Raw genomic sequence first — 13,824 nt, 5'->3', positions numbered from 1 at the left:
GGAGACAAGTCCTACGCAAGCCCTAAGGGTCACTGTTTGTCTTGAACCGTGGGTGGGAGGGTGCTGTGGTTTGGATGTGACCTCCCTACGTCATGTGAAAATCCTTGTCCCCCAAGGTGATGGGTGGGGATAGGGTCCTCAGGAGCAGGCTGGATGCCCAGGGGCAGGCACAGCACTTTAGGTTGCTGCCGGATGCTTGAGTGATGGAAATTCTGGAATTAGCGTGACTGTTGTGTACCTTGTGAATATGTTAAGCCCACTGAACTGGACACTCTAAGATGGAGAGTTTGGGGGTGGGCATTTGGCAGTGCTTAAGACCCCCCTTAGGATGCCCACATCCCACTTCAGAGTGCCTGGTTGGAGTCCTGGCTCCACTGTGGTTCCAGCTTCCTGCCAATGCACACCCAGGAGGCAGCGTGTGGTGGCTCACGTACTTGGGTCCCTGCTCTCCATGGAAGACGCCTGAGTTGAGTCCCAGGCTTGTGGTGCAGCCCTGGCTGTTGTGAGCATTTGGGGAATGAGCTGAAGGATAGGAAATCTGTGTGTCTCTTGCAAATAAGATGAAAATTAGAATTAAAAAAAATTCTTTAAAACTGTGTTCTATGGTATATGAACCATAGTAATAAAAATGTAGACTATATGGTTGTATGTTGTATTTGAAAGCATGTTTGAGTCCAAGCTGTTAAATGGGAAAACTTTTTAAAAGATTAATTTATTTGAAAGGGTTACAGAGAGAGAGCGAGATACTCCCTAAATGATTACAGTGGCAGGAGCTGGGCCAAGCAGAAGCCAGGAGCCTGGAACTCCATCCGGGTCCCCGACATGGGTGGCAGGACCCAAGTACTTGGGCTGTGGAGCTGGATCAGAAGTGGAGAAGCTGAGACTCGAACCAGCGCCCATGTGGGATGCTGGTGTCGCAGGCAGTGGCTTAACCCACTGTGCCACGGCCATGGCCCCAGAAAGCAGCTTTTGTCTATTTTACTGCCCGTCAACCAGCAGAGCCTGTAGAAGCCCCGCTTTCTGAGCTGGTGCTCTGTCCTGCCTGCTGCCTCACAGCTGATCCGAGCTTTGCAGCCGGGCGTCCCAGGCACAGGAACACTTGCACAGCCCTTGTTAAAAGCCCGGATTTGCTGCTGTTTGCTCAGCCTCCCCTTCAGAGTGGATGGCTGATGTTTTGTGCTTCTGACAGCTCCCAGAACAAGGCCAGAGAGATTCTCCGAATTCCCCTTTGATTGTTTTTAATTCCATTACAGCTTGTCCTCGTGTATGAACAAGGTAATCTTGTCTTCCCCTCATTTTACTGTTCTGACCTTTCACGGGAAATGTGATTTTAAAATTGGACACCATCCAAAGATGAGGCCAGCACAACAAAGGATGTTACTGTTGCAGGCAGTGTCATTCCAAAGACACGGTCTGAGCTGGAGGTCTCTGCCTGTCTTTGATTCCCTCACTAAAAGGGTGAAACAGGGGCCAGCAACATGGTATCCTCTGGGTGCATGTTAGAAATGCAGGATTTGGGGCTCCTCCCGAGACCTGCTCATCCAGAATCTGCATTGCAATGTTGGCCCACAAATTCCTTGAGCTGCCTCTGTTTGGTGGAGCTTCTCTTCCCGTGCCCTGAACCTAGGCTGTACTTGCTGCTCATGGCAGAATACCCAAGACTAAGTGCTTTGTAAAGAAACGGGGTTTGGGTCCTGCTTCTTGTGGCTGGGCAGTCTAACCAGCGTGGCAATAGCATCTTGCAAGGGCTCCCTGGCTGTGTCACAGCAGCAGCTGGCATCACGCGCCAGGACTGCGTGGTGGGAGGGTGTGCGGGAAAACTCAAGAGGCCCAGGAGGAGCCACCTGCTCTCAAGGTGGGAACTAACCCACTCCTGAGAGACCTGCCTTAGCCCATTCACAAGGGCAGTCATGACCCCATCACCTCCCAGCAGGCCCCAACTCTTACAGGTTCACCACCTTGGGGCTGGCTTGCGGTGCAGCAGGTTAAGCCACCACTTGCCATACCAGCATCCCATATTGGAGCACTGGTTGGAGTCGTGGGCACTCTGCTTCCTATCCAGCTCCCTACTAAAGTGCCTGGGAAGGCAACAGAACATGGCCCAAGTGCTTGGGCCCTGCCACCATGTGGGAGACCTGGATGGAATCCCGGGCTCCTGGCTTTGGCCTGGCCCAGTCCTGGTCATTGTAGCCATTTGTAGAGTGAATCAGCGTTGGAAGATTCTCTCTCTCTCTCTCTCAATGCCTTTCAAATAAATAAAAACAAAGCTTAAGAACAAAAGGTTCCACCACCTCTGAACATCATCACCAAGGACCAAGCTTCTAGCACATGGACCTTTGCAAGGACAAATCACATCCAAGCCGTAAAAGACGATGCAGCATCCACTTTTCCTTCTAAGGTCACTCGGGGAGGCCAGCTGTCATGCGGTGAAAATGTCCAAGTAATCCTCAGAGAGGCTCACAAGGTCGGAGCTGAGGCCTCCTGCCCACTGCCATGTGAGGGCGCCGTCTCAGAGGGGAAGCCTGCAGATGACGGCAACCTCGGGAGAGACCCTACTCCGGAATCTCCTACTGGTGTCATTTCTGAAGTCCCACCCCTTGGCAACCACTGGATAAGAAATGTCTTTTTTTTTTTCTTTTAAAGATGTATTTATTTGAAAGGCAGAATTACAGAGCAAGAGAAAGGGACAGAGAGAGAGAGAGAGAGATCCCCCTCCCACTGGTTCACTCCCCAAATGGCCACAATGGCCGGAGCTGGGCTGATCTGAAGCCAGGAGCCAGGAGCTTCTTCCTGGTCTCCTACATGGGTGCAGGGGCCTAAGCACTTGGGCCATCTTCAACTGCTTTCCCAGGAACACTAGCAGGTGGCTGGATCGCAAGTGGAGCATCCAGAACTTGAACCGGTCCCCATGTGGGATGCTGGCGCTGCAGGCCGGGACTTAACCAGTTAAGGTTCTGCCACAGCGCCAGCCCCTGAGTGTTTCAACTAGTGTGCAGCGATAGGTGTCCAGCACACAGCACGCAGGTGATCTCGAACCACATCAGTCTGAGGCCACAAACTCCTGGAGGGCAGAAGCCAGCTTGCTCACATCCGTGTCCTCAGAACTCAGCACAGGACCCGACACTCAGGAAATCTGTGTTGGGTGAAACACAAGGTTAAATTGCTCTGTTGTTTAAAAATGCAAACTTTTTTTGGTAATAAATAATGCATGCATGTGCCTGGTGAGATACTGCAGCAGCGCTACCTTGCATTTACAGTGACCCATAGCCTCCCTGGAGGCTGCTTCTGGATTAACTACCACCTCTGCGACTGCTTTTCCTTACTGTGTGCCTAGCCAGTGGCAACCTGCCACACAAGACAGTCCGTCTTCCCCTTTCCAGTTCGTTTTAAAAATTAATTTATAGGAGAGGAAGAGAGAGAGCAGGCACTCTGGTCTGCTGGTTCACTCTCCACAGGCACACAATGGCTGGGGGTGGGCCTGAGCCAAAGCTGGGACCAGGTCATTCCATCCAGGTGTCCCCTGAGGGCAGCAGGAACCCAAGCGCTTGACTGCCTCCCAGGCTCTGCCTTAGCCGGGGGCTGGAGTCTGGAGCCTGGGCTGGGAACTGAACCCGGGTCCTCTGAGGTGGAACACGGGCCACCACATCGGCAGACACTAGTGGACCTGCTACCCCACTGGTGCTCTCCTAAGCGACTTCTCTCACTGATTCTCCCAACACCCCCCCGCCACGAGGAGATGGCTGATGGCTGAGCCCAGCCCAGGTAGCCTGGCTGCTAGACCCTCTGCCTCTTACCTCCTCCCCTAAGTGCACACCTGGGTTACCGTTAGTACAGGCTTTGAAGCCCCGCACGCATTAATGCTTCGGCAATCTTTCTCAACGGAAATTTCTGTGGGATTGCAGGGGAGACCCCCACCGGGCAGGAGTTGCCCATGCGAGGCGCAGCGTCCCCTTAAGATCCCTTGATCCGCGTGGTCTTTCCCAACTCGGGGGAAACAAAAGAACCTGTTCGAAACGGAGTCTCGGTCTCAATGGCGCTGGTTTCTGGCTACGTGGGCTCCCCAGGAACGTCCCGGGGCGCACAGCACGTCCCCGCTGAATGTTCAGAGGTTGAAAGGACGCCTGCTGTGCCTCCGGGACTCGCCCCCTTCCCGTGGCTCCGCAGGGAACGGCCTGACGAGACCCCTCCCGGCGGGCTCGGGTCCCCAGAGGGCGCCCGCGCGCAGCGAGCTGGGCCGGGCGTTTCCAGCGCGGCGCGGGACCCGGCCTGGGAGCTGGGGAGGGGCGGCGACGCGCCAGCCAGCCCGGCCACAGCCCTCCCGCGCGCGGATCGCCGCGTCGCCGGCGCCCCTAGCCACGTGCGCTGCGTCCCCGTCTGCGCAGCCCGCTGGACTTGGGAGCCCTTGACCCGGGGAGAAACATCTGGGTTTTCAGCAAAGGGAGGCGCTCCGTGGCGTCCCCACTCCCAGCAGCCGGCTACCGCCAGGGCGCAGCACCAAGGCTACCGTTGATGGGTCTGGGCGGATGCGCCCAAGCGGCACCTTTTCCGCACGCACCGGCTCAGCCTGGCTGGCGACGGCTCTGCCCCTGCGATTCCCCCGCTCGGCTCTCCTCTCCTCTGCTTGGCGTCTTGCCTCGCTCTCGCGTTCTGACTTGCACGGTTACCTGTCTTCCTGACGGGCTTCTCAAAGTCACGCCTATCTCCAAGTAGCCAGGGCTTAGCCCGCCCTCCGCGGACGATTGATACATTAAACTAAGCTAAAACATGGTTTTAGGATTTATTTTATTTATTTGAAAGACTGAGTGATGGGGGTAGAGAGAGATTCCAAGCTTCCACCTGCTGGTTCATTATCCAAATGGCCACAACAGCCAAGGCTGGGCCAGGCTGAAGCCAGGAGCCTGGAACTCCATCCAGGCTGTCACGCCGGTGACAGGGGCCCAAGTGTTTGGGCCATCGTCTGCTGCTTTCCCAGCACATTAGGGACGAATGTGGTTTAAAAACTAAGTGGTGTGTGTGTGTGTGTGTGTGTGTGCATGCCCGCGCACATGCAGCTGTGGCTTAGCCCGTGAACATGAGCCCATGATGTTGGCATCTCATATGGACACCAGTTGGAGTCCCGGCTGCTCCACTTCCAGTCCAGCTCCCTGCCAATGTGCCTGGAAAAGCAGTAGAAGGTGAACCTAGTGCTTGGGCCCCTGCACCCATGTGAGAGACCCTGAAGAAGCTCCTGGCTTCTGCCTGGCCCAGCCCCGCTTGCTGCAAGCATTTGGGGAGTCAACCAGTGGATGGGAGATAGCTCTGTCTGTCTCTCTATTTGTCTCTCTTCTCTGCCTTTCAAATAAATAAATAACTTCTAAAAAAAAATACAAAAGCCCACACAGGAACCTGAGTTGAGAAGCAATGGTCCAAGCCCACGGATGCCTTTCTCATAACTCCGCCCTTGTGGGTGTGTTTTCTCTACCTCATAGCCTACTTTCCCGGGCTGGTTCAAGATTTCCATACTGTCCCATTTTTTCCCCGAAGTGTTCTGATACGATGTGACCTGCCAGCCCAGTCAGCGCCATGACAGCTGGAAACACGGGACCACACCGTCTTCAGCAAGTGGAAACTGGCAAAGCGCCATGGTCCCCGTCCTGCTGGGGGGAGGCGTCCTTCGTGTGCTGTTTCCATGCCTCGTCTCCAAGAGGCTTTCTTGCAATACAGACCTGCGTGGAGACATCAACTGTCATGCTTGTTTGAGGATGCTGTGTGTTTTTAAACAAGACCACAGGGGCGTCAAAAGGATAATTATCCATGTCATTCATTTGCCATGAAGGCACAGCGTACGTAGTCTTGAGTTCCATGTGGCGAAAGAATCTAGCATAGGCCGTTGCCGCGGCTCACTAGGCTAATCCTCCGCCTAACGGCGCCGGCACACCAGGTTCTAGTCCCGGTCAGGGCACCGGATTCTGTCCTGGTTGCCCCTCTTCCAGGCCAGCTCTCTGCTGTGGCCTGGGAGTGCAGTGGAGGATGGCCCAAGTGCTTGGGCCCTGCACCCCGTAGGAGACCAGGATAAGTACCTGGCTCCTGCCATCGGATCGGCGCGGTGCGCCGGTTGCAGCGCGCCAGCCGCGGCGGCCATTGGAGGGTGAACCAACGGCAAAGGAAGACCTTTCTCTCTGTCTCTCTCTCTCTCACTATCCACTCTGCCTGTCAAAAAAAAAAAAAAAAAAGAAAAAAAGAAAAGAAAAAAAAGAATCTAGCATAGGACATTCACGCTCTGAATATCATTTCCTAGTGACGCAAATCATCTCACCTTTGGTTCTTGTGCGAAGTCATTAGCTTGGCTAAATGAAGAATCCAGAGATCTCTTTCTTCAGGTAGGGTTTGATCCAGGAGCTCAAGCCAAACACTCGGTCTCTCTCTCTCTCTTTTCTTTGCTTGCCATAGTGTAAATAATAAGCCTCATCCTTGTTACCAGTGGCCCTCCGCCTCCTGCCTGGCAGCAAAATGGCCAAAGGACTTCCCTGTACGACCCACGACCTCGTACAACCCCTGCAAAAACAAGATGAGAGTATTCTCCTCCAGCTTCTGCAAAAAAAACATGAAAAAAAGTCGCTTTCCCAGAATGCACCTCACAGGCCCCGCCCCCGCCCTGCCCCCAGGCTCATGTCCTCCACTGGGTTCCAGTCCTGACTCCACCCATGCCCTGTTGGCCTGGGAGATGGCCTCGCTGTCAAAGCCAGGCCTGGTCACAGCTACTCCTGCAGCAGGGGGAGCGGCCCCCACTCACCCACGCCAGGGAAGGGAGTAGAGGCCCCTGCAGAGAAGGCCCAGGTTGCTGGAGCCTCCAGTTCTTAGCATTCTTTTTTTTTTTTTTTTTTTTTCCTCTGCTGGGTTCCTGTCTTCCATTCCAGGGTGATGTGAGTAGCTGTCCCTGGGCGGGCGATGGAGACCTGCGGGAGAGCTCCACCCCACCTGGTGGCCAGCCCGCCCCTGCCACGTGCCAGGTGTTTGTTGCCCAGCCCCTTTGTGTCTGAGTCTCCTCCTTAGAGGCCTGGCAGACCTGAGAACAACACGCAACACAAGCCAAGGAGCCGCTCACAAAGGACCACGTGGTCTAGTGGATCTACAGGAAAATCGGCAGGAGGCAGAGAGTGCGTTAGCCATCGCCTGGGGCTGGCGGACAGGAGGGCTTGGGGTGGGGCTGCTGGCCACAGGAGCAGGGTTTCTTTCTGGTGGGAGAGAGGTGCTGAAATCGGCTGCGGTTAGGTGTGCACTGCTCTGAGTGCGCCAAACCCCACCGAGCTGTGCACCTTCAATCGGAGGGTTGTGTGGCACACGCGTTGTATCTCACAGAACTTCCGTTTAAAGTTGGTGGGTCAAGTGCTGCAGTCACTGCCTGGTGCCTCCTCTCAGCTTGTCCCCTTAGGCCAGAGGCCGCAGCGGCTTCTTGCTGTGGCAGGTGCTTAGGGACATCACCATCCCTTGGTCTTCGTTGCCTTCATCCTGCCCTCGCCTTCCTCATAGCCCCCTTGTAAAATTTCCTTCCATTAGTCCTCTTTTAAAATTATTTATTATTCTTTTTAAAATTTATTTATTTGAAAGTCAGAGAGAGAGGGAGAGATTGGAAGATCTGCTGGTTCACTCTCTAAATGCCAACAACAGCCAGGACTGGGCCAGGCCACAGCCAGGAGCCTGGAACTCAATCTGGGTCTCCCACATGGGTGGCAGGGACCAAGCACTTGAGCCATGACTGCTGCTTCCCAAGGTGTGCATTAGTGGAAACTTGGATCAGAAGCAGAGCTAGGACTTGAACCCAGGGACTCCGATTTGGGAAATGGGCATCTTAACCATATTACCACCCCCTTGCTTTCCCCTCCCCCAGTTCCTCCCTTTTGACTGTGCGTCTCTTTCCTTCCTGGGTGCTGACTCTATAAAAAGCAGCTTTTCAGAAGTGCAGAACATGTGAACTAATTGTAAAGGACCTATGACAGTTATTGTTCGCGTTAATTTGACTAGGTAGGCCACAGGGTCCCCACACATGTGGCCAAACATTCTTCTTCTTTTTATTTTTTTTAAAGATTTTATTTATTTATTTGAGAGGCAGAGTTACAGACAGACAGAGGGAGAGACAGAGAGAGAGAGAGGACTTCCATCCGCTGGTCCACTCCCCAGATGGCCACAGCGGCCAGAGCTGTGCCGATCCAAAGCCAGGAGGCAGGAGCTTCTCCAGGGTCTCCCACATGGGTGCAGGGGCCCAAGGACTTGGGCCATCTTCTGCTGCTTTCCCAGGCCACAGCAGAGAGCTGGATCAGAAGAGGGACACGAACCAGCACTGATACGGGATGCTGGTGATGCAGGCAGAGGCTTAGCCCACTACGCCATGGTGCTGGCCCCGCAGACATTGTTCTGAGTGCAACTGTGCTTGTGTTTTTGGATGAGTTTAACATTTAACAGACTTGCCGGCGCCGCGGCTCACTAGGCTAATCCTCCGCCTTGCGGCGCCGGCACACCGGGTTCTAGTCCTGGTCCGGGTGCCGGATTCTGTCCCGGTTGCCTCTCTTCCAGGCCAGCTCTCTGCTGTGGCCAGGGAAGGCGGTGGAGGATGGCCCAAGTGCTTGGGCCCTGCACCCCATGGGAGACCAGGAGAAGCACCTGGCTCCTGCCATCGGATCAGCGCGGTGCGCCGGCCCCAGCGCGCCGGCTGCGGCGGCCATTGGAGGGTGAACCAACGGCAAAGGAAGACCTTTCTCTCTGTCTCTCTCTCACTGTCCACTCTGCCTGTAAAACAAAACAAAACAAACAAAAACATTTAACAGACCGGGAAAAGCAAACTGCTCTCCTTCATGTGGGTGGGACTTGCTCAGTTGAAGGCCTGAATAGCACAAAAAGACCGAGTGAGAGGGAAGTCCTGCACGCCTACAGCCATCCGTACATTCATACCTGTCTGTCTGTCTGTCTGTCTATCATCTTCTCCTGACTCTGTTCTCCGGAGAACACTGACTAATACAAGGGCCGAGGAAGGATGAGTCAGTGGTGAGTTCAGACTGAATGCTTAGGAAAATGTCCAAATTGGGGGAGCAGAAATAAAGAAGTCACAGGAAGTGACTGGTTTGGACAGGAAGTTTTTTTGTTGTTGTTTTTTTTAACTCATTATTTTAGGAAGATTTTTTTTTTCATTCACAACATTTATTTAGTATGTGTCTTGGACCAGACAGAGACCCAGCCCCTGGGGACCTGAACAAGAGGCCCATATCCTTGACTCTTCCTTCAGTCTCATCCTCAACACAGATTTCGTCTTTTTTTTTTTTTTTTTTTTTTTTTTTTTTTTTTTTTTTGACAGGCAGAGTGGACAGTGAGAGAGAGAGACAGAGAGAAAGGTCTTCCTTTTGCCGTTGGTTCACCCTCCAATGGCCGCCACGGCCGGCGCACTGCCCTGATCTGATGGCAGGAGCCAGGTACTTGTCCTGGTCTCCCATGGGGTGCAGGGCCCAAGCACTTGGGCCATCCTCCACTGCCCTCCCTGGCCACAGCAGAGAGCTGGCCTGGAAGAGGGGCAACCGGGACAGAATCCAGTGCCCTGACCGGGACTAGAACCCAGTGTGCCGGCGCCGCAGGCAGAGGATTAGCCTATTGAGCCTTGGCACTAGCCAGATTTCATCTTCAGACCACCTCAGATGGCTTTCAAATCCATTTCCCTGGTCAGGTGCGAGGCCTCTGAAGGATCCTCACTGACCCACTGAAATCACCATCCTGCCTCCCTTTTATTTGTTTATTTGATTTTTTAAAATATGATTTATTTGAAAGGCAGAGTTGCAGAGAGAGAGAGGAGATGTCATCCATCTGCTGGTTCACTCCCCAAATGGCCACAATGGCTGGAGCTGAGCTGATTCGAAGCCAGGATCCAGGAGCTTCTTCCCCATCTCCCACACGGGTGCAGGGCCCCAAGCACTTGGGCCATCTTCCACTGCATTCCCAGGCCATGAGCAGGGAGCTGGGTCCGAAGTGGGATGCTGGCGCCGCGGATGGCAGCTTAACCCGCTGTGCCACAGTGCCGGCCCCTTGGCCCTCTCCTAGAGGCATAAGACTTTGTGATGACTTCATTCATGAGTCAGGGAGACCATGAAAACATCTGAGGTACCTGGAGGAGACGTATATGTAAATACGACGCACCGTGCTGTCGCTACAGCCAACACCGAGAGAGCTGCTTGGGGAGGAAGGAGGCTCAGGCTGGTCACGCTGGTTCATGGTTTTGGTCTGTGGTTCAAAATCAGGCAGGCTTGGGGCCGGCGCTGTGGTGCAGTGGGTTAACACCCTGGTCTAAAGCGCCAGCATCCCATATGGGCACCGGTTCGAGTCCTGGCTGCTCCACTTCTGATCCTGCTCTCTGCTATGGCCTGGGAAAGCAGTAGAAGATGGCCCAGGTCCTTGGGCCCCTGCACCCTTCCATGGGAGACCCAGAAGAAGCTCCTGGCTCCTGGCTTCAGATCAGCCCAGCTCTGGCCGTTTCGGCCAACTGGGGAGTGAACCATCAGATGACCTTGAGGGAGCAAGCCAGGAAAGGTGGAGGGGGGAGGCACTAGTCTGATCTGGCCTTAAATAACCAAGCTTCTGACAAGAACAACCTTCCCAGGGCACGCCCCGGCATCACCACAGGACCCCACCAGGCCCGCCTTGAAGACACCACAGGAAGATCTAGCGTCCACCCTTCACCCATCAGGCGCTGGCTCTGGGAGGCAGGGAGCTGGGTCAGCATCTCCAGTCTCCGTATCCCGCAGGTGCTGGGGAGGGGTGAGCAGACGGTACTCGTAAGCACCTGCTGTTTTCTGTAGGATTCCACTCGTCAGAACAAGGTTCAGGGCAGAAGAAAGATGAGAGGGGAGTGACCCCATGTGAGGTGGCGGCTGAGGCGGGAGTTCAGCCTCCGGGGGGGGGGGGCCTTCACAGGGTAGACGACACCCAGTTAGTAAGTTGCCGAGCTGGGGTTCCGACGCAGCACCACTCAGCAGCAAATAGAGTGTTCTCTCTTCTAGAGCATCACTCATTTGCATTTTGTGCTTTTCCTTCTGCAAAGAGAACGCTCGTTTCCTACTGGGCTGGGTACGGATGGGGCATCCCCGATCAGGTGAGCGTTAGCCACAGTCCCCTAAAGGATGCGATGCTAGGGCCACCCTTCACGCAGGGTCAGAAATGAAACACAGCAAAGCCAACCTGGGGCCTTCCGCCAAGGGCAAGGGCATAGATGGCTCCGAGCAGCCCTGATGTGGGGGCAGGGCCGATCGTCCACCCTTTCATGCACACAGTTTGCCGCGGGCCACTTCCAGCCGCAGGAGAAAGCCTGACCTTTGAAGAGTGCTATAAAAAGTCCCATTCCCGCCTTCTCTCATAATGCGCCTTCAACAAAGGAGGAACGTAATGAAGGCCTTCTGTGTTCAAGTGCCTGGCACACAAAGGCCACTCGGGGCGCGGCCACACTGCGAGAGCAAGTGCGCAGGCTCTGGGCAGCCTGAAGCGGCCAGCGGGGAGCCTGCTGCTGTGGCACTCAGCAGTGTGGGCCCCGTGTTGGTCATAGCCGCCCTGCAGCAGCCTGGGAGCCAGGGGAGAAGGGTGGCTCCAGGAGCCAGGGGACCGAGGTCACTGGTGGTATTGGCTTTGGAGGACTCAGAACTCACATCCACGTGGGCGGGGGTCTCCAAGGGGCCAGTTAAAGCATGTGGCACCCTCCAGCACAACCCCTGAAATTGCAATTGAATGGCAGGTTTCAGAGAAAGTGGGAGACCCGCTGCTGCCGCTCTCTGTGGCCTTCAGCGAGGTCCCCACGTTAGCCAGGTCGCTGAAGGCCGAGTGTGAGCAAAGCCTAACAGTTAGGATGCCTTCATTCCGCAGCTCAGTGCTTGGGTGCAGTCCCCAGCTCCGGCTCCTGAATCCAACCTCCCAGCAACGGGGACCCTGGGAGGCAGCAGCAGGCGGTGGCTCCAGTGTTTGGGTCCCTACCACCCACATGAGAATCTGGATTGAGTTCCTGGCTCCTGGCTTTGGCTTTGACCCAGCTCCAGCCTTTGCAGGTAGTTAACCAATAAGTAGAAAGAAGTCTCTCTCTCTCTCTCTCTCTCTGTGTGTGTGTGTGTTTAAAAAACATACCATTGTGGCCAGCGCCGCGGCTCACTAGGCTAATCCTCCACCTTGTGGTGCCGGCACACCGGGTTCTAGTTCCAGTCGGGGCGCCGGATTCTGTCCCGGTTGCCCCTCTTCCAGGCCAGCTCTCTGCTGTGGCCCGGGAAGGCAGTGGAGGATGGCCCAAGTGTTTGGGCCCTGCACCCCATGGGAGACCAGGAAAAGCACCTGGCTCCTGCCATCGGATCAGCGCGGTGCGCCGGCCGCAGCGGCCATTGGAGGGTGAACCAATGGCAAAGGAAGACCTTTCTCTCTCTCTGTCTCTCTCTCTCACTGTCCACTCTGCCTGTCAAAAAAAAAAAAAAAAATACCGTTGAAATCAAGCCTTAAATTCCCTAGAAAACAGCAGTGTGCAATCTCCCAGGAACTCCAGCTACCTAGTTTATTTTTTTCCCAGGGCCAAACACACCATTGTGTTTCTCCTGTTGCCCTCCAGAAGAAATTGTTGTTTCAAAAGACCAAGTCGAAGAATAATAGAAATATTTCAACATTAGTCACACTTGGCAGGTGGGGGCTGGGCTAGACAGGACAATAGCGGATTGCAGCTCCCTTCCCACACTCGCTGCGCTCGGGCTCAGTGGACACAGCGGTGGGTGAGCTCCCTGGTAATGTTTCCGTGTCTGCTCTCTCTCCCCTGTGTATATGGTAGAAATAACATAAATTAAAATCGCTCCTGATGTGATCCGCCTCTCCAGATGGGACTCTGACTTACGATAGGTCAACTTCTGATTTTTTTTTACTTAATAATCTGCAAAAGTCATACACATTCAGTAGAAACTACACTTTGAATTTTTAAAAGAATACTTATTCATGTTCCCTTTATTTGAAAGGCAGAGAGACAGACAGGAAGAGATTTTTCCGTCTGCTGGTTCACTCCGCAAATGCTCCCCAACAGCCAGAAGCCAGGAACTCCATCCCGGTTTCCCATGTGGGTGCCAGAGGCTCATGCACCTGGACCATCATCTGCTGTCTCTCAGTGTGCATCAGCAGGAAGCCAGAAACGGAAGGGGAGGAGCTGAGACCTGAACCAGGCTGATAAGGGTTACAGGCATCCCAACTCACTGACGTCTGAGTTTTGAATTTTGCTTTTTCCAGGCAAGTGCTCAGAGCCCTGATCCTCTCTCCTGAAGTGGGCAGTGGCAGGAAACACAGCTTCCAGCCAGCCCTGCCATCCTGAGAGGAAGCCCTGGAGACTGCACGGTGCCCTTGGCTGCTGAGTGGGACTATTGGGTGGGTTGGCCACAGAGCATTGAATGCATTTCCACTTGGGATGTTTCTTTAAAAAAAAAAAAAGATTTGTTTATTTGAAAGGGAGAGATATAGAAAGAGATGCGGGGAGAGAGAGAGAGAATCTTCTGTCTGCTGGTCCAGTTCCCAAATGGCTGCAATGGCCAGAGCTGGCCAGGCCTAAGCCAGGAGCCAGGAGCTTCTTCAGGGTCTCCCACGTGGGTGCAGGGGCCCAAGGGCTTGGACCATCCTCCACTGCTTTCCCAGACCATAGCAGAGAGCTTGATCCGAAGTGGAGCAGCCGGGACTTGAACTGGGTCCGTATGGGATGCGGGCGCTGCAGCTCAGTCCTTTAGGCCACAATGCAGGGAGAACTAGCTGCTGCAGGTGGCCGGTGTGGAGAGACTGCTGAAAGCAGAGGGCAAATCCAGGACTACTCAA

The 13,824-nt window shown here is 54.5% G+C and overlaps 1 long non-coding RNA gene across 2 annotated transcripts; it reads right to left on the bottom strand.

The window, feature by feature from the left end:
• Positions 1-2,623: 2,623 nt before the first annotated feature.
• Positions 2,624-6,499, bottom strand: LOC138847096 (uncharacterized). 2 transcript variants are annotated; one of them, XR_016226187.1, is made up of 2 exons: positions 6,296-6,499; positions 2,624-3,133 (listed from the first exon to the last, which is right to left on the bottom strand). It is a non-coding gene; the product is annotated as an uncharacterized LOC138847096 (long non-coding RNA). The 2 variants fall into 2 exon arrangements; XR_011384696.2 differs by lacking the exon at positions 6,296-6,499 and adding an exon at positions 4,005-4,151.
• Between the last annotated feature and the right edge of the window lie 7,325 nt (positions 6,500-13,824).

This window comes from Oryctolagus cuniculus, chromosome 19, assembly GCF_051225735.1.
Source record: "Oryctolagus cuniculus isolate XC-2025 breed Fujian yellow rabbit chromosome 19, ASM5122573v1, whole genome shotgun sequence".
NCBI classification, from domain to species: domain Eukaryota; kingdom Metazoa; phylum Chordata; class Mammalia; order Lagomorpha; family Leporidae; genus Oryctolagus; species Oryctolagus cuniculus.
Note: the sequence above shows the minus strand (reverse complement) of the source record. Positions and strands in the feature narration are given on the sequence as shown.